This window comes from Platalea leucorodia, assembly GCF_965183815.1.
Source record: "Platalea leucorodia genome assembly, chromosome: 7".
NCBI lineage: Eukaryota > Metazoa > Chordata > Aves > Pelecaniformes > Threskiornithidae > Platalea > Platalea leucorodia.
Genome location: NC_138829.1, coordinates 58,399,654 through 58,424,642, shown reverse-complemented (window position 1 = coordinate 58,424,642; position 24,989 = coordinate 58,399,654). Strand labels below are relative to the sequence as shown.

General features: G+C 40.5%; 1 protein-coding gene across 4 annotated transcripts in view; it reads right to left on the bottom strand.

The window, feature by feature from the left end:
- The window catches only part of SOX6 (SRY-box transcription factor 6), a 376,628-nt gene extending 352,867 nt beyond the window's left edge, over positions 1–23,761 (bottom strand). For 2 of the 4 annotated variants that reach the window (XM_082317552.1, XM_082317544.1), the window contains exon 1: positions 23,677–23,761. The gene's annotated coding sequence lies outside the window, so the exon portion shown is untranslated. Of the gene's footprint in view, positions 1–22,429; positions 22,656–23,676 lie in introns of those variants that run through there. The other 2 variants (XM_082317553.1, XM_082317545.1) reach the window with 1 other exon arrangement.
- Between the last annotated feature and the right edge of the window lie 1,228 nt (positions 23,762–24,989).

Sequence of the window (24,989 nt, the reverse complement as noted above, 5' to 3'; positions counted from 1 at the left end):
AACAATACTGAAATTGTTTGAAGATGGAATTAAATTTAATGAAATTCACAAACAAACCCCTTTTAGAAAGTAACAACAGTTTTTTGAACATTAAAGAGAAGCTCATTATATCAAGACAACTCCAATGTAAAAGGCAACCCGACTTCAATCACTGCATATCTGCATGTTAATGAACTTGCTGTGTGCAGCAGGGACTGAACAGAGTAAGTAATGGGAAGGCTGTCTTAAAGCATACAGTACACTTAAAAAAAAAACACGCCACCTTTAATCAATGAAACACCTTTTCATTCGTACCTTAATAGCAACTGAAATGATTTCAAACGTAACACAAAGGGAAGATGATACTTAGTAAAGGTTTCTTTAAGACATAACATTTCTTGCACATTCTTTCAGCATTCACATGCTGTCAGCATCACTGTGGCAAAGACTTTCAAGTTTCAGCAGACAGATACCGCCTAGTACAAAGTCTTTGTCATAATAATTTCATTGCAGCCCCCTGATCAAACATCTAGACAAATCTGAGACTGAAAAGTGAGAGCTAACCAGTGACCTTTGATTAGAACCACAAGCACCAGTTTTAATAAAATGCCTCATTCATTGCCTTCCACTGCCAACAAGGAAGGTATGTTTGAGCCTGAAAAATGTAGTCAATATACCATTTACACCCATATAATGATTCCTATTATTCACAGTTAGAATTTGTGACTGCAGCAAGCGAAACATAGACATCTTAAAATAGCTAAATGAAAACACACTGACAACATTCTACCTTTAAAATATATTCAGGAGCCTGCCTCTGCCTTTCTGTCGCCTGCTGCTGGCTTTCATGTCTTGCTGATCGTATTGTAACAGGGTTGGCTTCCCGCCCCCGCCCCCCAAACCTGCATTTACACAATGTTTGGTTTGTTACAGTTTCTCAAAATCTATGACTGTTGGCAAAGTCCATTTTAAGGGGCCTTTAAATTTGTACTTCACTTAAGTAACAGTGCCCCATTCAAACATACATTTATAAAGCTGCCTTTTTGTATATTACACATGAATATTAATATATTAAATTTTGAAATTTCAACTAATTTCTGAAGCTGGATATCCTATCAAACTTTGAGGGAAGGTTGTAAAAAGACTTTGCAAACTTGAGCAGCTGTTCAACAGACGTTTTTGCTTAAAAATATCCAAGTTGCTGGTCTCTAATACAGAGGTTCAAGGAAATACAATTAAAATCCATTTCACATATTTGTGCTTTAGCATATCAGGCAAGAGGACAGAAAGGGGGTCTTATCACATTTATTTCCCACTTGAAAAGCGAAATTCTTAAGCAGGGTAATAAATATTCAAATGACTTTGCACCACTGAGCTACCATATCAAGCTAATGATCTGTAGTCTGGAGCTCTATAAAAAGAAAGCTTACTGCCTGCCGTCACCTAGAGGTGTTGCTGTAAACACTGTGGGGGGATATTCTCCTCTCAGTGTGTGTGCGCGTAACTACACTTAATGTTGTTTTCAAGACAGAATATATTGCTGAGTCGTAAAACAGAAAGACAGGATGAAACAAATGTGGAAAAATGCAAGGACAAAATGAATTAAAAGAAAGTTTCTGGAGATTTAACTTAACTTCTTTCTTCATGGTGCTATGAAGGAGTGGGTTTGCATTTCAGGCCTCACTTGCGTAGCCACAAATGAGAGAGATACAGATGTTCAGTCATACATATGGTGGGAGCTCATGGCTAGTTAACTAAGAGCAAGATGGGTGAACTCCACGGCCCGCTGTAATCTTGAAGTCACTGTAACAGAACTACTGATGTTATAAAGTGTATGGCCCACTGCATAAGAGAGCAGTCCCCTTCAGGCAGGAAGAAAACAGGAATAAACGACAGATTTGTTATGAACAGTCTGCATCCTCACTAGAGCACGGATCAGGCAGACATATGCTCCATCAAAAGCCATGGAGAAAAGGCAGCTCCAAGTACATAAAGAACTATTTCTAACTGCATATGTAATGGTATAAAAAGTCTTATCTTTATTACAAAATATTGCATAAGAAAAAGAAAGAGAGATGGTCTGCAATTTAAGCATAGGCCTGGAAATGAGCCATATCTTCCAAGTTCGAATTCTGGCTAGGACCCAAACCATCTTGAAACCTTCCTGCTTCAGTTTCCCAACTGGAAAAGTGAGAATAAACATACTTGCCTACAGTATTTCTCTCTCAAGGGTGGAGGATTAATTAAACACAGTGTACTAGTATCTTGTCTATTTAGAAGCTCCCATGTCCCTTATCATCTCTAAACGAATGTAAAAGACAAATAGCAATCGTGCATATTCTCTCTTACATACATTCACTTTCTAACCTGCAAGAGAGTTTAGACATGGTTAGGTAGGTGATTTAGAGAAAAAGAGAGACTGAAAGAAAACCGTATGGAAAATGCACATAGAATCAAGAGTAAAGCTCCTCCAAGGTCCACATTTACTTTCTTCTGAGTCTTACTCTTACAAAAGCACTAACTTTTGTCTAAAACCTGCAGGAACATGCCTGTCATCAGAAACCCTCAGGTACCTCTCACCAAAGCCAGCAGGGCTTTAAATGACAAGTAACCTGGAACTGGATAGCAAGGGAGGGTGAAACAATTTGTCTCTCTCCCAACACAGTAACATAAGCCAGGCTTTTACTGTTTCTGCTTTTTGTTCTTATAGATTGCACAGCAATCCATGCTGGCCCAAAGATGGCTGATGGTGCCTTCTTGCCTAACATATACAGCAAGCAGTGCCTTGCCAGTTTTTTGCACTTTTAAATCAGTTGGAAGAGGTAAAGTTCTGTTCAGTTATAAAAATAATATATTATCAGATACAAACTTTTGACCTGTCATGACTCCATCAGGGCTGAACTACTCAAGTTTACTCAGCAGCCATTCACACTCTAAGAGCTGAATCAGCCACAGTTGCTCCCATACCAGGATGCACCTAACGATGCCGTTCAGCCTCAGTTCTGGAAGATGGTGTACACAGGCTTTGGCAACTCCTTCCGGGACCTGCCTACAGTATCGCCAGTGTCTCTGGCGTCTCCAAAATTGGGAACCCTTATGTGGCCATTCTCCATTGACCTTTCATTTCTGGCAGGCAGCTCTGAAACAGAACTATCAGAAAGGAAAAGACTCCTGACTCTCTGAACACAAGTGAGATGTTCAATAAGAATGAGAAGCTAAGACAGCTGAGACTTCTGTAGCATCTAAATGACCATTTTGACAAAAAAATAAAAGATGACAAGGGAAAAAAGAACCCTTGTTATGTTTCATTTAAAGGAGAAAAATATCTCCCCATTATCATTTTAACTGTAATTCGTAAGGTCTCCTCATCTTCCAAAGGACGCCTTCCGAACTGGCCAAGCACACAAGCTTAGCTCATGCACAATGTACATGCAAACACTTTGCAACTATAGAATCAGGCTCACAGAATTTGATTCTGTTTACCCAAGGCCTGAATGACCCCTGAAAATATAATACAGGTTTAACATCCTGATTCATTATGTATTTACCAAAGCAAAACTGAATGGCTGAGAGAAGAAACTTCAGCACCTTCTACTGATGCTTTCCTGATTGTATTTATACATTTTAAACATGCAAGAAGAGACAAAGACAACTTCTCAGAAGTGTTTTAAGTACCATGGAGTCTAGCAAAAGCCAGGAAAATCTAGAGCTATCTGAAGCTGCCAAGGGATACTGTCTATATGTGTACATACCACACCTTTAATGACTTGGTACTTCTCATCTTCATTCTATAACAGGAAAAGCTAGTGACAGACTAACCTATCAGAAGGTTAGATTTCCTGGTTTTTGTTATATGGGGTCTGGGCAATCATGGATTTTAAGCATATTTTAGATTTAGAATATAATTAGTCTTAGTTTCCTCTAGATAATTAAAAAATTGCTTAATGTACTTTCATGTGCTAGACATTTTCCAACTTTTCACTTGCAGACAACTAAATATAATTGCTGCTGTAATACAATATAATACTACTGTTTGTTTCTTTCCTGGAACTGCGTGGCCTTTACATGAACATTGCCACCAAAATGGAGCAAACCAGACTGTTAAGCATTAGCCCTAAGTTAAGTGGTAACATGATCTATTTAGTGGCACACTTATCAAGTCAGTTCTACTGCTGTTTATTTAAATAGAAATTGAAATATTAGCTGTTCAACAAACTCCAGGCATTCTGTGCAGGAAATTGAGAGGACTCTAGACCTTTCTATAATGAGAGAATTTTGACAAGTCCTCCCTAAACAGTTTCCTATTCTGAAGTACAGTGACATCTCTAATAGTTAAGAAAAAAACATAACGAAGCTGCAAGAAGAAAAATGTTGCCAGCATAGACACAGTGCAGATAAACGGGTATGCATCATGACTTGAATGTAACAAAGTCCTTGGGCTCTGCAATTACAGGCTAAATGAAAGGATACTCTGTCCAAAATAATAAACTACTCAAATGGATTCCTGATGGTACACATTGTTTGCTACAAATCTGTTTAAAAACACAGTTTTACATTATACCTTTTAAATCATGGAAGAAAGGAAGAAAAATCTACTCACAATCTCACACTCTCGAGGGCATTAGAACTATCGATCAACAAATACTTTAGATACAGTAGCTAACCAGATTTTGCCATGTACCTTGTAATCACTTAAAATATTCTCTGCAAGACCCAGCTCTACTACCCACAGTTTTCTTTCTTTATATATACTTTAAATGTTGTGATTTGAGATTATAGAGCGAAAGGATAATTTTGTATTCCACTGTTGCCACCTGTCAGTGAGTATTTCCTAAGGGTAGTGCCACTATTCCCAGAGCTTCACACATCAGTATAAAGGGTTGAGTTTTCATTCTAAGCTAGCTGCCTCTGAATGTTCAGCCATAAAGATTTTGATTTGCTGATAGGTGTGTTGCAACGCAGGAAAACCAAAGGAGAAGTCAAGCAATGTTATCTAAATAAACTAAAATCATTATGCCTGACCAAAGCTACCATACAGCTAGTTTTCGTCAACGAGCATAGCATAAATAGCATATTCTACTGCAATATAAACTTCAGAATTGACCCTGCAAGCTTTTAGTGAACAGAACAGCCAAAAATAATCAAATGATCTGTTTCCCTGAGCAAGGACCTAGAATCATACCTCTTATTCCTGGCTATATTTAAAAAAAAAAAAAAATCCCACTACAAAGAAAGAAGTACATTCTTTATGTAATTTTTCTCATGCCTGAAAGTAAGTATTAAATATATAGCACAAATTATGCTAGTGTCTTGTTGATGACTAAACAGTATTTTTCGACTTCTTACTTGTTTGGGTTTTTTTTTTTTTTACTGGAAAAGTATTACCCTATTGTACACATTTTCATTTTTAATAGATGATTCACTTGCTTGATACTAAATGGAACAAATGCCTTAGTAACGTAATCAAAAATATGCAGACGTGTTTCCAAAATTAATTTTGATATTTCCTGTCACTGAACTTGCCTCATCAGAGCATAATAGTAATTTTATAGTTGTAGCAACGCTGATTTCATCACATAAGAATCTACAGGAACATTTCAAGTTGCGCATGTTCAAGAATTTTTTTTTGTTCTGAACAGCTACACAGCCAGTTAGTTTCAAATTCCTATCATCTTCCCTTTAAGTCAGACAGAAACTAGATTCAGAATTTCCAAAGAACAATAGTTGAAATTGCAATCTATACACAGTTACAGTTTCTCTCTTACAAAAAGATGCAAGTCTCAAATCTCTATTACGCTTTTGCTTGCCATTTAAATTGCTTTCTTACTATTTAAAATGTGTATCTTGATCCTTTTAAGTAATTAGGCAATCAGTAAAAAAAGAATTTGGGCTATTACAATTATTGTTCAAGGCTTAATTTATATATGCGCTGCAGGGGCTATACTGAACCCTTATTTTATAAAAGTCCTTTTCCTCCTGGTTCACACAACATTTTTCAGAAAATAAGCAGTTGCACAAAAATGTTAACATATGGCAGTATTTTTGGAACTGCTGTAGAAATTAAAGGCAATAAAAATTGCCTTGGACAAGAAAGGACAAATAGGCCAAACCAAATAATTATTCTTGCAGCTTTCTTTAACCACTAACTCCATTTTATATGCAGTTTCCGATCTCTCATATTAAATCTGATCATATATATTTAATTCCATTCTTAAAAATTTCAGTAGACAACTTCAGTGCTAACCTACAACTGCCCTGTCAGAAAATCTTTGATGTCACAGCATAATAGCTCCTGAAAGAACAGCACTAATACTTAATGTAACATGAAACCAGGGCCCTGCAGTGGGGCTGTCTGCTGTCAGGAACAAACAGTTTCACTGCTGTTCCCCAGAAGTGACAAGATTGAGAACTAACAGGGCAGCACCTCCTCAGTGCTACAGGAGACCTGTGCGCCACTGGCAAATCCGATTTCATCATTTTAAATATATCACCATTACTAAAAAAAAAAAAAAAAAAAAAAAAAAAAAAAAAGTAAAAATGCCCAGCATTGCAGCCATAGTTCATCTGAGATGTTCTCTTCATCTGTTGGAAATACAACTGTTGTGACGTGAAGACGAATTATTCCTATGCTGCAAATGATAAAGCAGGACTCTGTGTTTATATAGAATTTCTTTAAATTTCTTGCTTGTAAATAAAGATACTTGTGCTGCCTGATGCATCCTAAATTCCAGAATTTATTATTTTGCTTGCTATGACCTTTGGGTCTCTTTCGTTTTGAGTTGAAATTTTAAGATTAAAAGTATTGCTAGATGGTCTTCAGCAGAAAACACAAGATACCTTTCTCCATTGCTAACACAGGTGATTACAGGCCCGCCTGTGAACTTATTATCACATTTTAACTAATGAAAACCATTGCATCCAACAGAAAGCACTGGAAAGATTAAATTCTAAAATCTTATGTGGCCCCTGTTCTGAATGGTACCAAATGTCACTTGTTCAGTGCCCCTTCCAATGGAACTCTCACGGGAGTGTAAGATACAGAATCAGGCCCCATATGCCTTCGCTTTGCACTCCATATTTTTACCTCTTCCAAAACATTGTTAAGATTCGCATGTAACATTGCTTTAGGTCAAAATATATTATTATACATGAGAGTACCAAGCTCCCATGGAAATCACCTCCATTGCTGGATTTATTTTCTCTCTTGGAAAGCTGACTAGTCTATTTTATAAACTAGCAATAGCTGTATTTTTAAAGTTTATAAAACCTGGCCTCTGGCTAACTTGTAAACATAGGATATATTATCCTTTTGTTTGTAAAGCTTAATCCTACAACTGTCAAGCTGAATAAACCTTTAGAATAATAGTAAAAATACAAAAACCCCAGTCATCATTAACAGAAAATTGAACTCAGATTAAGATAAAAATGTCAGTGGCACACTTTCTGATGTATTTGGTAGTACACATAGAACTGGGAACATTCTTATCATTCAGATTTCTCAAAAGCATTCTTGGGCCATCTAATTTTAAAAGTCATGAAGTGATAAATGTTTTTTTAAAAATATCTATGCTTCACCATCCTCCTTCAATGAATCTCTGGCAGTTGGCAAAAAATAATTCGTAGTGTTTTAATCATGTAGGACCTTACTGACACTGAATTGGAAATGAGATTCTTCTTGCTGATTCGGAGCACATATCCATACAGCAGCCTTAAAAACTATCTGCTCATATATTTGCAACTCTTAGCATTTGTTCCCAGAACATACTTAAATACTATACCCATGGTACAAACACTGAGCTAGAGACATCTCTACACTTTGTAGTCTAAGTAGGTTACACAAGAGGGAAGAAGGATACTGTGAGTAAAGTAACATGTTTGTAATCTCTGTCTGCGGCAGCGTCAAAACAATAGATAATGCCAAGTTCTCCTACCTCCCCGTTCAGTGCCCTAAGTACTGGCGCCCACTGCTCCCTGAGCTACATGAGAGGCATATATTGTTCCTCCTCTTACGAATGCAACTAGAATTGTTTAAGAAGCCACTGCTTTCCCTGGTAGAACTTACTGTCCCTCCACTTAGACATTACATGGTTTGAGCTGTGGTTTCAACTAACTCCCTTTGCTACGCAATGACATTACATTTGAAGCGCTCACACAGTCATTTACTGCACCTCAGCTGAGAGGCAGGAAAGAAGAGCTAAATGTATGATTTCTTCTGTCCCTCCAGCTAGACGTGCAACAACATGCCTGTCTACACTCTAATCTAGGCTATATATATACTTTACCTCAGCTATTTTAAAGATGGAGCATAAAAAGAAAGACAAACAAGTCAAGATTTAAGCTAGCACTTAACTGTACCCCTATTCCATCTTAGTGGAAGCAAGCAAAAACTCTTACAGAGACAATGAAATTCTCTTTCCTCACTGGTTTGAAAAGACCAAGGTTTGTTCCTGCTGAGGAGAAACTGCATCCATTACCTTTGCCTGAGACATCTAGGATTTTCCTGAGTTTCCGTTTTTTTTAATTCAATTTGTTCAGTTGATCCTTTATGATGCTTGGTCACAAATTTAGAGAGAATAATGGACAGATATGTAGGTAAAAATTTTAAAATATAATTGGGAATAATCATACAATAACAGAAAAAGATCCTCTGGCTTCTGTAATTCTAACAACATTGAGGTAGTGTCAAGGCTATGCTTTGTAGCAGAACAGGTGAGAGAAGGAAGAAAACAATTAGAACCATTACCTTACGTGGCCAAGACATTTTGAGTGAAGACCAAATACCTGACAGAACTGCCTAGAGATCTCAGTTCAGATAAAGCCCACTGCTAATTATTGCCTGAAGAACACTCTTTCAGAATGAGGGAAAAAAGCTGGTAGAAAGCATAGAGAACTTGGAAACAGAAAAAGTCATTATAAACAAATACAACTTCTCTTCAGAACTTGATATACTAATTGTAGACAGGCATTATTAATTTCTGAAGATAGACAACATAGTTCTAAACAAGGGAAGAAATAAAATCTGGGCTAAACGTTGGTCTCTTGATCAAAAATCTTAGCAATTGCATATTAAACTTAAGTTGATTATAAAGAACATATTTATTTAGCAACAGTAATTATGTAAAATGAGACCTTCCCTCTAGAGATTATCCATAGCCTTCTAGACAAAACAAGCCCCAGAAGTTTTTAATCCTGACCATGTTGTGGGCTGACCATTAAGCAAAGGAGGAGGTCAGTGAGAAAATTCATAAGCCAAAAACATATATAAACCACCACTAGTGAATAAGGATCCAGTGCTCCAAAGTGCTAAGCACATTGGCTCCAGTTCAACAAAGTACTTAACTACATGCTGAATTTTAAGCACATACATAGTCTCATTCCCGCTGAGATTATTCACAGGCTTTAAAGCTCAGGATGTGCTTATATAGTCTGTTGAACTGGGACCAGAGCACTGGGTATCTTCCAGGACTTGAACCCTGAGTGTTATCAGCCGGACCTGAAAGAGCTCAAGCAAATGAATTTTCTACCTGCCTTAGCCAATAACTCTGAACTTCATTCTAAACATGTGAACCATCCAGAGATTATGAATTCAGATTACCCTTCTTCCACAACTACAAGTAGAAGAATGAGGGCTCAGCAGCCATTGCTGTGGTCCACTGCAGCATTTTCTTTTGGTTTGGGTGTCAAAAAAAAAAAAAAGAGGTTTTCCCTTAGGCCTAGAAAAAGGACCAAAGCCTATTAGCTCCGCTGGCTGAGAAAAGACATGTGCTGCTGAGTTCAGTTGTAAGAATCATCATTGCCTGAATTATTGGGAATAAATGCCAACTATCCAATTCATCATTGCTATTTATTTTAATACAAAAATTGTGATAAGAGGCAAACTGCTCTTCACACACCTGATCATATTCGTTATGGCTCCAACACCAGAGAAGAGGCAGGCAGCCCGTGACTGTCAATGACTTCTGGCAAATGAGAATCTCTTACCCAGTGATTGCCTTTACCACAGCTCTGGAATTCACCATGAGGAAACGAAGGCCCAAGCGTGACCTATGAAAACGGGTGTGACACCGAGTGTGCTTTCAGACAAGCAAAATAGCAGAAGAGCAAAATGCAAATAAATTAATTTCACACATCAAATAAATAATGGCTAAACAGCCTTTTACCTGTGTGCAAAAGGGGTTGTTTCTTTTATGTTCTGCCTTTTTTTTTTTATTTCAGGGCCCTATTTATTGCAAAAAACTGGTATACCAAATATTTTTAAACACAAGTAAAGGCATTTTATTAGAATCTGAATTTTAAAAAAGCTTAGTAAGATACTGACACATTAATCAAGTGAAAATTTGCACAGAGAAACTTAAAGGGAATAGAAAGAACCACATGCACCTTCATGTCTGAAACAAGATTCGAAACAAATTGTGAAAGACTATTTTGTGTAGTGGCTGCTGTGCATCATTTGGACAACTATATTACATTTTGGCATAGAAATGATGTAGCAAACATGCATAATCAGTAATAGTGTGACCCTAAAATTACTGGACAGTCGACCGCCACAATCTAGCAGCTTTAACTAGACAGAGCATTGCTATGGGGAACCCTGGTCTACAGCATTCACCAAGAAAAAGACCTGGCATGCACCGTGGCATATTTTTACATGCTCAAGAATTCCAATCAAGCCACAGTAATGGATGATCCTACTAACCCCGGACTCTCTTAGGAGAAACACTGAGGATATATGGATCCTTTCCTGGAAGTTTCAGTGCCTCAATGCCTCTCATGATAAAGCTTCATATTTCTTGTATTTTTGGACTGGCCCCCCTATTTGTTACCTCTACAACATAACTAGCAGGACAGCCTGTGTCTCAGTTATTTAAACATGGTGCAGTGGGCCCAGCCCAGCCTAACATGCACAACTGGAAGACTGCAGGCCGTGGTCTAGTTCTTCTAAAAAAATTGTCTATCACAGGAAGTCCAAAATAACCTCACACTAAAAGTACAAGAACTGCCCAACTTTCCACAAAGCTGAGAACACAGGAAAACTATTTTTCCCTTTTAACAACACAATATTCCCCGTTCTGGAGGTTATACATCCCAGTTATCAACAGCTGTTCACTCATTACTCCCACTCTAAGCTCAAATACCCCATTTGATTGTGAGTGACAGAAATGCTGATTTTGATATCTCATCCCCAGTTTCTTGGAAAGTGAAAGAGTATAGGTGAAGAAGGAGAATAAAGTCATTAAGTATGCCTTGAAAGGCTGCATCCACTAATGCTGATCTGCCCCCACATATCCTAGTTTTTTTCTGGCTCTTTGCTTCTCACCCTATCCCCTTTCTTCCTTTTTCCCCTCTCTCGTTTTCCCCTCTCACTGAAGTATTCTCCCTCCTTCCCATCCACAGGAACTGACTACTTCAGGTTGTAAAGCACCTATTTCATTTCTGCTCTGCTTTTAGCTAGTCTCAATCCTTTATCACTAACAAGATCAAAAAGACATAAAATACAATTTCATTTCACATTCAACATTCAGACCACAAATTGGTGTGCAAGTGTATTGGGATTACTAATTTATACTGATCATTCAGAATCTGTAAAGTCTTTCAACAATATTTGCTATCAATCAGTCATTAGAAGATCAGTAAAACACAAAAATGTTTAAGATTCATGCTAAGTATTCACGGGCTGCTCTTATAAGTAATATTTATGTACACATACAAGACTTGCTAAAAAATACAAAAATGACCAAACTGATCCACTCAAACCTTCCCCAGAAGCCTACTTTTTCTCAGACAGCAAGGACAGATAACTTGTGTCCCAAAGTATTTGTTGTGAACAACTTGATGAGCAACAGAAAAAGAATACGGAGTTCAGTCTTGAATACAGTAAGCACTAAAGGGGACTTTTTTGACCACCGCATGTTATCGTCTCAAAAAGACAGCATTACACCATCTATATAGAGAAGTTTTAATAATTTAAATGTATCAAGCTATTACCAAATACTGTCTGACTACAGATATTCTCTATGCATGTTCAACAGCAATAAGAGCATTACAGTTACTATTCAGTTCAACACATCCACTCTTCCCTCCCATCTTTGTCCTTTCATATCCCTTCCCCTCCTCTTCCTCTCCCTTTGTTTTTTCATCCCTTCTTTTCTCCCACACACTTTCAAGAAGGCCCAATTCAGCACAGTGTGGCATCGGCAGAGACCAGCAACAGCTGCTGTTCCAGCTACAACAGTGAATGGATTTAAAAAAAATCAAGGGACAGCTTTAAAGTTTGGGAGAGCTGTTTAAATTGAATATGTAATAACTCTACTGAGGATTTGGACTTTAGCTACACTCAATAGGGGTGCTTCATTACCTGCTTGTGGGAATGCCACTTGTCTGTGATGAGGTCACAGCCTCCTGGCGATAAATTCTGTATCTGCTGTTTAGCCCGGTCGGCTGAAAACAAACTAGCAGATGCCATGCTGATTTGCATCTAGTTGCTATCGATACTAAAGAGACAATATGTGAAAGACAGGAAGTATCATGTGGGAGCCACGCTTAGACAGCGTGAGGGGAAACGAGCGTTCACCTTCTTTATCTAATCATCCCATGCTGAATTACTGAAAGTCCTCCCCAAGAGGAACGCAGTAATCAAACAATTTTGGGCTGGATTTGTCTCTTACTTGTTTATTTGTTATCCTATGCCTCTTTGACTGGGGAAAAAAAAAAAAGTTCCATCAGAAGTAGAATCAGCAACAGCTTATACCTTGAAGTTTGCACTTCTGTAAGAAATCACCCCTACATACGATTCAGCAAACCATTTCCTCCTGTTCTTTTTGCTTTTGGCCATATTATACATCATGAAAAACTGAATTCAATCTGTCCAAGGGAGGACTTCATATAATAGAAACTCCAGCTAATCCTCAGTAATTACTCTACGTCCCTCAACTACCTTCTCTCTCCTATCCACGTTTTCTCTTTCCCTGAAAAGACTATCTATAACACTCACTGCAGTCAAAGCCTTTCACTTTTACACCATCATCTTGACTTTGAGTCTGTAATTTGATCCCATTCCATCACAGAGCATTGTGCAATGGTGTTTTCAAATCAACTGTTAGTGGACACACCCATTCACCCCATAAAATGCATGGCAGTATATCTGCACTAAAATACACACCGGTGTATCTCCACTACCATTGCTAATTAGAGTTGTTGTTACATTCTTAAAATAAACATTACAGATTGAATTATTATTGTTTAGAGGCAATGGTGACGATTAAAGTAATAAGGAGAGTTTTCACAGACTGAGGAAAAAAAGGAATCACAAGGAAAGGCTGTGTACACAAGCAAGGAAAGAAAAGAAAACTTTTTTGGCTTTCACCAAAGGCTGAAGACCCATAAAGCAGGGAACAAAGGCCCACTTAAGTGCTTGAATACTCTGTAGACACGGTCCCTTGAAGTCTAGGTTGAGCACTGTGGGTGAGCACAGAGACACACCTGAACAGACTCCATCGTGTCTATATGAGTCCGTATACAGAGGCAGCACACAATGAAATGTTAAGAGGGATTGTTGTGCCTAGTGGGGGCTACCTGAAACTTGCCATCCCTCAGGAGCATCATGCATATGGTGCAGAAGCCTGAAGGCATGATCACGCATAAGCTAACATATCCCTGACCTCTGTAAGTCATTCTTGAAGAATAAAGGGAGCCTGTGATTTATTTACCTGCAGCAACAATATAGCTTTGAAGTAGAAAGGCTAATAGCATCTGCTCTCCAAGTCCAAAGTAGCCAGATGCCAGAATGGCCAATGTTAGCACATTCTTCCACCTTAAGACAGCAAAGTGATTGCCCACTCAGTACTTTAAATCTAGGCAGATCTAGCATCGCAACATTCCTTTTTTCTCTGGCAGGTATGCCGACAGATTTGTAACTTGGGGTATTCTAAGAGTGATCAAAATACATAAATAACACCACTAAGAAGAGTACAAAAGATCTGTTGTACTACTGCTCAGCAGACATGAGAGTATGTTTTATCTTATTACTTTTTCTAAAACATTAGGTGGCATTACCTTTCTTTCTTGATCTCTTCTGTTTCACATTTTTCCATCTCACTGCGCTTCTGCAAACTTACTCCTCACAGCCTGTGTAGCCATCATCCCATCCCGACACCAGTTTACTACCTTCTAACTCATGCAATCAGGATGAAAAGCTGATCATATCTACCTTGTTTTTAAATAAATGAGAAGATTCCATTGTTACTTTCAAAGATTAATACCACTGGTACCATAATTTCTATGTGGAAAGAACAGGCAGTAAAATGGGAACTAGAGCATATAGAAGGCAACCAGAAAGCATGAAAGGGTTTTCCTAGAATTCGTCTTTGAGCTTTTGGGCAAGTAATGAGAATAGATACAGATAGCAGAGTGTAAGGACGTATGCATGTAAAACAGAGGTGAATACAAAATCCCAATCGTAGGCCCTACCATAACAAAAATACTACTAAAATTATGTTGAAACATGTCTACTTACATACATTAAAAAATTTGCATGTGCAGATCTACATATATTTGCACTAAAGGTTGAATAAAGTATATTCTTACTGTAGTGGCCTACATGAATCCCTCAGCAGAAGAAAAATATGAAAGGATCTGCAGGAAGATAATCTGCCCTCAGCAGATCAGGTGTGACTGAAATAAAAAAAGAAAAAAAAAAAAAAAAGGAAAACGCACAGCCACAGCCTCCATGGTTACAGGAAGTCAGCAGTCAGAATCCCCACGCGTTGCATATACTATACTAGAAGACCTGAAGACCTGCTGGAAGATTAAACATGGAGAGACAGTTGATCTAATACGTAGTTTACATGAGATGAATTCCTCTTAATGTCATCCTAAAGCCATAAGCTGAAACCAAGTTATTTTCTACAGTGAATCCAATGCAAACAGGGCCTTCACATGTGACCCTCCTCCCAGCACAGTCACAGAAAAGTCTTTCCATTGAATCCAGAAGGAACTGCATCATGTCCTAAGGAATGCACTTGTGGCTAGAGTAAAATGGCACCCTTCCACTTAAGTAAATGCAGTTACACTGGCTTATGCCAGCTGAGAATCTGTCAAATATCAAATTATATCAAAATATTCCTCTGAAATAGCTCAACATTCAAATACCATATATATTAAATCCTTCAAAATATTCACCCTAATAATAAGAAGCCAGTAAGGCACATGGCACCCCTCTTGTCCAGAAAGCTCCCAAAATGTGATTAATTATCTAATTCCACCTATTACTTCAATAGCTGGATTTGGTACTTCTGAGGTAAAATGCTGCAAATGTCCTTAGCACGCTACCACATTGAGGAAAGGAAGTGAGGATTAACTGAGCCAGTTAAAACTATAAGAAGAATGTAGATGGGCAACTACATCCTATCTGAGCTGGAATTAGGCCATGACATTGAGGTTAACCCCCCTGCTTGTGCAAAAATACCATGGGTTTTTACTAACCACAAATGGTCAGGAACTCAGTTTAACAAGCCCATCCACAACAATAATACAGATGTAAAAAGCATGCAGAACAATCTCTGAAAGTGTGATATTCTAGCTCAAAGTACTCACGTATTCATACACCAATTGTAAACTAAAACTAGACAAAATGAAGCAAGATTGCCATGATACAATACTTTCACAGTATAAACATCTGTTTAAATATGAAGACTTCCTAAAAGTTTCATCTCAATAGTTTTGGAGTATTAACGGACAGAGCCTCTGTAGAACGAGTATCTATGAGTAATGAGGAACTTTGCAGCACTCACTGCCTCCTCCGCACTGGGACACTGACCAATACAGTTTATGAAGTAAACAATTCAACAGCAGCCCTTCCGGAGCAGCTCCTCACCAGGGCAATCTACTCAGGAATTAAAAGTCACATTTATTCCAGAAAAGACTATCCAGATAGGGAGCACCCTGCAGTATTTTATGTCAATTTTCCCACATCAGCAGGTCCTTGGAGTAATGCATTAATTCTCCTTATGTTGTGTAACAGTTAGTTAGAATTAGTAAATACATATTGTTTCATTAAAAATATTGTGTTCCAGCACATGCTTTTTAATTTGCCACAAAGTATGGTATATAAGAAATCACACCATCTCCAATAAATCTAAAAAGATATTAGCATTTTTGTCTCTAATACAAGATATTTCAAGCCAGTAGTAAAATTTCAGTGGTATGTGGAAGGGGTCTTAGAGAAACACACAAAAAAATACGACTATAAACAAGCCATCATTCTGGTAAGAGGAAATACAAACAACCAGAATAAAAATAGTTGATGCACAAAAGCCATAATGAGGGGGTTGCTCAAAAAATAACTTCTACTTTGAATGGTTTGGATGAAATACAAATTATCCACAGAAAAGTGTGGACTGGCATGAATGTTTGTACAAAATTATAAGTATATTTCTAGAAGTATGCAAGAGACAACCGCCTGCATGCTGCACAAGGTCCCAACAACGCTCTGCGTAAGTGCTAGTGCACAGAGTCCAAACCACCGCATTTTAATTACTATGCAGCCTCAGATATATTGCCTTTGATATGGAAATGTTCTTGTTCTCTCATCTTCACATACGGTCTCATGCAAAGAAATCTTTATCTGATTCATAAAAAATAAACTAGAATCCAATCTCAACACCTGACCTCAGTGCTTAGAAGTTTTTTACTAAGCATGGTGTCACTATAAAAAGAATGGGTAATATTGGTGTAAAGTTAGATATTTGGAGCAATGATATGAAGGATTTGCAGTTAGGAATCAAATCAATACCGCACCTCTGAGGTTTTAGAGTTTCCTGTTGCCTTATGCCAGTCTACCAGCAACTGGAGAAACAATTGACTGTACACCTTTCTGTCTAGCTCAAGAAGAAAGAAAAGATATTTAAATGACATCCTGTCTTACCACTGATAGAAAAGATGCAACTTAGGCACTTGCTGTATGAAATAGGTTCTGAAAGCTAATAAATCACTAACATCAAACTTCCCAGCTTTTTTTTTTTTTTTTAATTTGCATGTAACATTTTTGTGCATATTTTAAAGGTATGCGCTACAAAGTTCACACGGGAAGGAGCAAAATGTTTCCCAAGCTTTACTTTATCAAACAGGTTAAATAAACATAAAGAATACTTAAAATACAAACCCAGTACTTTTCTATACCTTACATTAATATGCTGCCTGTAAGAAGGCTAAAATATTTTGTTTTGAGGAATTCTACCAGTTACTCGGAAAAACATTAAATATTCAGACCTATTTAGATAATTCTCCTAGCTCTATAGAATTACATTCTCTTTTCATAAAGAATATGATCTGTGTAACCTCTCTATAGAAGATAATGACCCATCTGTAAATCATTTCGTTGCGGGTTATCTGTTTTTTATCACTTCTAGTACCTGTCTGTGCCTGATATGATACCCTTAAACACATTAACTTGATGGAATGTTTTGCCTGACTTCAAAAAAAATATCGATTGATAGATATTTATTCTCCACTATAAATGAACGACTCTGATTAACCTAGTTTACCAATATATCTAATTTTATATTACTCTTTCTTTCCAATTCACAAGGCACAAAAAATATTTGATTAAACTAATTTCCAAGCAATGATTTTCAAACTTGGGATACTGTTTTCTTTCTTCTTAATTTAAAGAGACAAAATAGTAAACATAAAACTGATATGACTATTTTAAAATATACAAGAGGAGGAAAGAACTGTCTATGTACTGATTCTTGTTTCTTTAAGAGAAAATCCATTTTTCAGGTTCCTGTTGTACTAATTGAAAGAGAATTATTTAAAACTTCACTGAATACTTGAATATACGATGGGTATGTGTAGCAGTTTCACCAGTGCCAAAGAACTCTAGACTTTCTGAAAGACGGTAAACTAAAAATTGGCAGGAAATCTCTTACACTGATGTCACAAATATTTGTTGTTGCCACAGAATAATGTTTTAAAAGAACACCTACTTCTGTGCTGAAAAGGCTTTGGGAACATGTAATTATCCAGTTTTATCACTGTAGAAATCGGCTGCTTTCCAGCAAATACATCTATCACATCTCTCCCTTCTGCGCAGAACTACCTCTAAAAAAATATACAGTTATTTCATACAGACATCACACTGGCCCAGTACACAACCTTACTAATGACAGGAATTTGCCATATTTTGTTTTTTTCACAATATGATGTCATGGCCTGTAATGATACATCAATAAATACTGCGGGAGAATCGTATGGCTAAAAAAATTCTGAATAGCTCACATAAAATAAAAGGAAACTCAGTTTCTGTGTTTTGGTAACAAGTCCCCTAAAGTTCCCGTTCTTGCTGTTCTACCTAAGGAAAAAATAGAAAATGGTGTAAGTAAAAATTACACAAAAAGACACTGAAAGAGATGACAAGAAATCGGCTTACTAAGGCACGAACTTGAAACGTGCACCTTTGTCTTTTGCTGCTACTTGACGAATAAGCTATATGTGAACTACCGAATAAATACATCATAAAGCAGTACTTCTCTCGCAGGTTCTGACATCATGCAGAAATGTTTCAAAGCTCTGTCTCTGTGATTTACTATATTAACCGAAATGTTTTAAAAATATGTCGTTGTATCACTTCAGTTGACATAGCTTATATATACACAAACACCCTTATTTACATAACTTTTAAAACCTTAGTCATCACACGCAACCTCTGCCAAACCGGCCTGCTGATCTTTAAAGTCACACTATGGAAAAAGAAATATACATCACCCCATTGTACGGCCTATAAAGAAAAGTGCCTCACGACTTCTCTTTCCTAAGTAATTTTTGTTCCGTGAAATAAATAAATAAATTGACGGAAGCCTTTTAAGTGTGATCTATACACTTTTAAGGGGGAAATCAAACCAAGTGTAAAAGATTAATGGATATGCTTCCTGAAGTGATATCTCCCAAGGTGATTACAGTGTTTAGCAGATATAAGGTCATGTCTAAAGAAACTTTCTAATGCCCACTGAGAAAAAATATATTTGGGTTTGCTATCATCGGGAAAGCTCTGGCCTTTATTACCACAAGATATTCCAAGGCCTCTAAGAACTGCAGACATACATGGATACTTTCGACTAAAAATATGATCAAAGATGCAAAAAACATGTCCAAAGGGATTTTTTTCCCCACTGAGCAAAAGAAGTACAGCTGGAAGTGACCACTAACAATTGCTGGCCACATATTAAAAACCACTGGCTAGGGAACAAGCACTGGCAGTTCCCACTTGTGAACAAAATCAAATTGACAAGTGAAGGCAACTAACTTTGGACGTCAGCTAGTATTTTCTACAAGTCAGGCACTAGCGGCCTTACGAAGGAAACTGACGGGCTCCACTTTGTTTCTCTTCTCGCTTTCACCAGCGTGTAAACGTAAGAAGGAAGAAATGAAGCAGCGTTGCATAAGTTCAGCAGAGAACCAGTTCCGTGCAGGGAGAGCCAGCCATCTGTCTCACTCCCTTCATGCTATGTGTTATACACATGGCACTAGTTTGCACCCTACCATCTAGCAGAGAAGGGAACTGAGCGAGCTTTGAAGCCGCCCAGCTAAGTCTCCCAGCAGTACTGAAACAGAGTACCGAACTGCAAGCAAGAGAGAGAAAATAATGCATTTAGCAGAGGATGCGAGATTGCAGACCAAAGGGCCTCTTACATTCTCATCGCTGAATGAATTAAAGTTCTAGGGGAGGAGGCCGGAGGAATCAGAGTGAGCGAAACAAAAAGTATGACGGGAGAAAAGGAGCCAGGAACCGTAAATCCGGGGGCAACGCGGGGAGACTCCAGCAGCCGGAGCCCGCGGCCCGGCGGCCCGGGGAGGCGCGGGGTCCCCCGGCGGCGGCTGCTCCTTCCCCGCGGGGGCGGGAGCCCTTCCGACAGCCGCCAGGGCTCCGCGGGGCGCGGAGGGGGCGCGGAGGGCCAGCCCCCGCCCGGGGAGGGCGCTGCCGCCGCCGGCGCGCAGCGAGTGGCTGCGGGGGCCCCTGGCCGCCCCGGCCGGCGGCAGCAGGGCACTGGGCCGGCCCCGCGGCCGGGGCAGAGCTGCGCCCCGCGGGGCCGCCGCCGGGCCCGGGCCCCCGCGCCCCCCCCGGCCGCGGGAGCCCGGCGGCGGGCAGGGAAGCGGCCTGGAGAGCGGCGCTCGGAGCGGTGCCCGGGGCTCACCTTCCCCTCCCCCCGGAGAAGTGCGCTTCAAAATGGTTTTGCAGGCGAGGCTGGCCAGGCTGCGCTCGGTGCATTGATTCCAAGTGCAGTGCCTGGGTTGGTTTCCGTATATTCTTTGGCTTTTAATAGCTAGCTGAGGAAAAAAAGAAAGCATTATTGTTTTCTTTCTTTCCTTCTCTCATTGCCTATTCTAAATTTGACTCCAAAGTTTAAGCAGTTGAATTGGCTAATTCTGAATACAGTCTATTGAGAGACCAGACACAGCAGTATATCCCTGTATAGCAATAGATACAATGTGCTGAATTGGCAGTCTAATTATAAATGTGGCATTTGGACCTCCTTTCAGACCCAGTGCCACCTTACCTTATGAGGGAACTTCAACTACAGCAACTGTTCAAAACAAAATGCCATTACAGGATCAGCTTCACCCAACACTGGAACCAGCCAGGGGATTGTTTTACAAACAGCCTTTCTCACTTAACACAAGAATGTATTATAAGGAAAAGTTATGGATAGTGCAGAGTCTGAAGAAAACGCGTATGTAGTTTCTGCCAGGTGTCGAGCTACTTCAAACTGCACCATACTCCAAATGACCTCATTATTTTCTTTTAAATGTACTCACTATAAATAGATTATTTCTTAGTTTTACTAGAATGAGCTGCTAGGTACGCTTGCTGTTTATATTCCGAGTGTAGTGCGCATATAACGTCGTGAGCACAGAACCATGAGAAATATCCTGGCTCAAAACAAAAACCTGCAATAAGATCTTGCCAAAGAATCATGGTGTGCTGAGAAAAGTTTTTTAAAGCGTCTTTTCCAGGGCAACAGTTGTATATAATGGCAGACTACATGCACATATCTCACATTCATTCTTATTATTTACTTTATGGTATAATGGCTTAATTAAATGAGTGGGCACAAGCACGTCAATAAAACAAGTCAAGTCAAGTCGAAGTCTCAAAACAGGTTTCAAAATTACTCCATTACACGAATACAGAAAGGGAAATTCGTTAATTTTTGGACCTCGAACCCTGTTTGGGGACTGGATAAAACTGCTCTTCTGCCCTCACGATCGGCACTGAAGATGGTAAACACCAAAAATGTTAAAATGAGGGTAAAAGAAAACAGTGGGAACAAAGTGCCGCTCGTGTGCCGAAGGCTATTTAAATTAGCTTAATAAACATATACCTTATCTACAAACAGCAGGCGAAGATATATTACTTTATCACAGAAAGTTTCACCGTCTATGTTTTTGGGAAACACCCCTAGGACAGAACTAATCTGCCGTCCCCAGGCTCCCACCAGGCTGACTTTCCCTGCAGCCCCCCCGCCCCTCAGACACAACACTAATTGTCTTTTCACGTTGCCACTTTCACTCCTTCCCGTCCTTTAAAAAAAAAAAAAAAAAACAAAAAAAAAAACAACAACAAACGCCCAAAACACCAAACACGACGGGGAAACGCTCGGCAGAAAGCAAAGACAGCAACCGAACGGCTGTGATCGGTGCCTCTGATTGACCTCAAGGCCCTGCTCTGCTGCAGCGCAGAGCCCCTGCGGCAGAGCGGGCGGGCTGCTCCGCGCCGCTCAGCACGGCTCGGCAGGCAGCTGGGAAGCTCCCTCGGCAGAGGAGCAGCTCTCTGGCAGCGCGGTTATTAATGCACGCGTGGAAGTACCTGCTCACATCACGCCTATATGTTCTCTCTCACGTATCTACCGACAGCCGCGCTCCCGCAGGGGCGACCCCGCCGCCGGTACACGCGTGCATGCATTACGGGAGCGGGCTCGGCGGCAGCGCCGGTGCCCGCTCCTCCCCGGAGCAGGGCAAGCCGCGGAGGCACACTCATTAGCTCCCACTGATGATTCCTTTCAGGATCATGAATGGAACAATTGTCAAAAACTGCGGGAAAAAAAAACAAGCCCCGAGACTATTATATATAGACACAGCTTGTGTGCGCGCATGTGACATTTGCAGGCAACCCAGATTTGTTCATAAACTCTTCAGCATTATCCGAGATAAAACATTAAATTGCTTATTCGGTTAAAGAGGCTTCTTATCCCCAATCAAAAAACAAACAGCTTGGAAGGTAGTGAAAGCCAGGAAAAGAGCAAGCTCTCCGCCAGACACACCTTGCCTCACTCGTATCCTACAGCACCGCCTGTAAACAGCTGCGCTAGCTGGTTGCAACTGCCACTATTTTATTTTAAAAGAATAATAATAACAATAATAATAATAGCAAGTGAAATACTTCCTGAAAACTTACTTTGCATTTAGTTTAGGCACTATTCTTTTTTTCAGCTCGCAAAGGAAGCCGTTTTGTCCAGGTTAGGTATTGTCTACTTATGGATCAGCCTCTGGCTAAGGGTTTATTTTAATTTATGGCTTATGCATTCTTTTAAGGTCGATTTGCATGACCTCCGGCAAAGAGCTAAGGCAGCAAGAAATCCCAAGTCGAATATTGCCACAAAGCGGCACGCATCTCCCCCTCCCCGGGTGTAAACAGAGCTCTCTGATGATGGACTGCTTTCTTCCCCCCTCCTTGTGTATCACAAATTAGGGTGCGATATCAATTTTAAAGTTTTCGGTATAACTTTATCCAAGCCCTCTGCTCGGAGAGATAAGGCGCCGCCGCGGAGCTGCAAGTCCTCGGGACAGTGCCCCGCTGTGGGCAGAGCCGGCATTGCCGCCGCCGCTCCGGCGGCTCCCTCTTCTCCCCTGCTCCGGGGAGGCACTCATTTGTGGCCAACTTCAAAGCAGTTACCCACCTCAAACTTAACGGAGAATTTAAAAGCGCCACTAAACTCGCTTCGCCTCTCTCCATCCCGCGTCTTTTGGGGTTATCCGTGGGGAGAAACCCACGCGAGCACTTCGGAGTAATGACAGCAGCGCTCTGCTCTCAAAGATTTATTTCGGATTTTCTTTTTCCTCTCTCTCTCTCTCTCTCTTTCTCCCTCTCGTGTTAGTTCCTTACGTACAATATCTTCCCAGCACCATGTGTTCGCCTGCCGTGGGTGATCTTAAAATACAACGCTGATCTGTCACTACATTTTAAAATAAACTCTACTCGGGAAGGATGAGAAAGTGTTGTGATTTCAAGGTACTGGGGTCCCCTAACGTCTCGGAAGCCTCGGGATTCAAACAGCCCCGGAAACTCGCACGGGGACGAGACTGTAACTACTTTTCCCTAAAGAAAAAAAAAAAAAAAAGCCACCAACAACACCCTCGTGGTATAAAAGTAAATAATCGTGCAGGGGGAGGCGGGGGGAAGGGGGGAATTCAGCAACGTTAAAAGCTAAACAACAGATCTACCTCCGGACGCTGCTGCTTCACTCAATTGCAACTAACAACCCATTAAAGACAGCGCAGGGGGAACCGGATTCTCTCCTGCAAAGCGACATAAATCCAGCGAAAACCCATTAAACCACCGCCACCGCCACCAAGCCACGCAGCACTACACACCACAGCAAACAACAGGTATACAACACAATAGGGCTTTTTTTTCCTGGTTACCTCCTCGGGATCCAGTGTGGCACAAAGCACTGGGAGAGCCTCCTTTTTTTTTTTTTGCAACGCGCTTCGGTAATTTTCATTAAAAAAAAAAAAAAAAAAAAAAAAAAAAAGAGGGGAGGAGGTGAAAGGGGAGAGAGAAAGAGGAATAAATGGGTGGTAATTCAGTAAAATAAAATAAAATAAAATAAATGAACTAGAGTCTGCTGGTGTTTCTCCGGGCCATGGATGTGCAGGATCCCGATCGTTAGAAGTTTGCGGATGGGTTGCCTGGAGATTTGGTTACAATCAGGTTCATTATTATTATTTTTTTTTTCCTCCTGAAACAAGTGAAGGCGATGGTTACTGCTGTCAATCTTGGCAATCAATGTGAGCGGCCATGTCGTAAGTATTCAAAGCATTTCCCGTCGTGCAACATCAGAAAGTGAGTGGCCAGGGCATTGATCTGAGGAAGGCAAAAGGAGGCAGGGCTCCCCCGCCCAGACAGCACAGGCAAGATGAGACAACACAGAGAGAGAGAGAGGGAGAGGGGAAGAGAGAGAGAGAGAGAGAGGGAGGCTGAGAGCGAGCGAGCGGGGAAAGCAACAACTGCGGAGAAAGTGAGCACAAAACAGAAAGTGAAATCACCCCAGGCTGCCAGCCGCATCCCCGAGAAGCTATCACCACTCACATTGCTATTAGACAAATGAAACCTTAAACCTCTCTCCTCTAATGACCACTGATTGCCCGGAGTGGTGAGGAAAGGTACTAGAAAGTTACCGGGGAGGGGGTGCGAGGGCGGGGAGGGGCGGGCGGGCGGGCGGGGGCCGGAAAAGGAGGAGGGGGAGCGGGGGGGTCCCGGCAGAGCCGCTGCGCGGGGCCGGGGCTGCGGGGGGAGCGGCGGCTGACACCCCGGCCCTCCCCCGCCCGCGGGCTGCGCGGGGAGGCGCACGCCGAGGGTCCTGCCGGGCTCCTGCTCGCAAATCAAATAAAAAATAAAAACAATAAAAAAAAGAAGAGGGGGGGAAGAGGAAAAAAAAAAAAAGAAAAGCGGGAGAGAGAGGGTCTGGAGGAGCTGGGAAGGACTGGTGGGGAAGCGGGGACGAGGAGGAAAGCACTCAGCAAGCGCTTACTGACAGCTGATAAATGGGGCTCTGAGGAGCCCGATCCCACAGCCCCGCCGGGGTAAAAGCCAGATGAACTGTAAAGTATGAATGACACCAGGGATGGGAGTCCGGCTACAGGCACCCAGGGGAGGGGAGGAAGGAGAAGGCACTCCGAGTCCACAAACTGCCTAGTGATGCGTTCCACAGGCAGGCAAAACCTGCGCAGGGTGC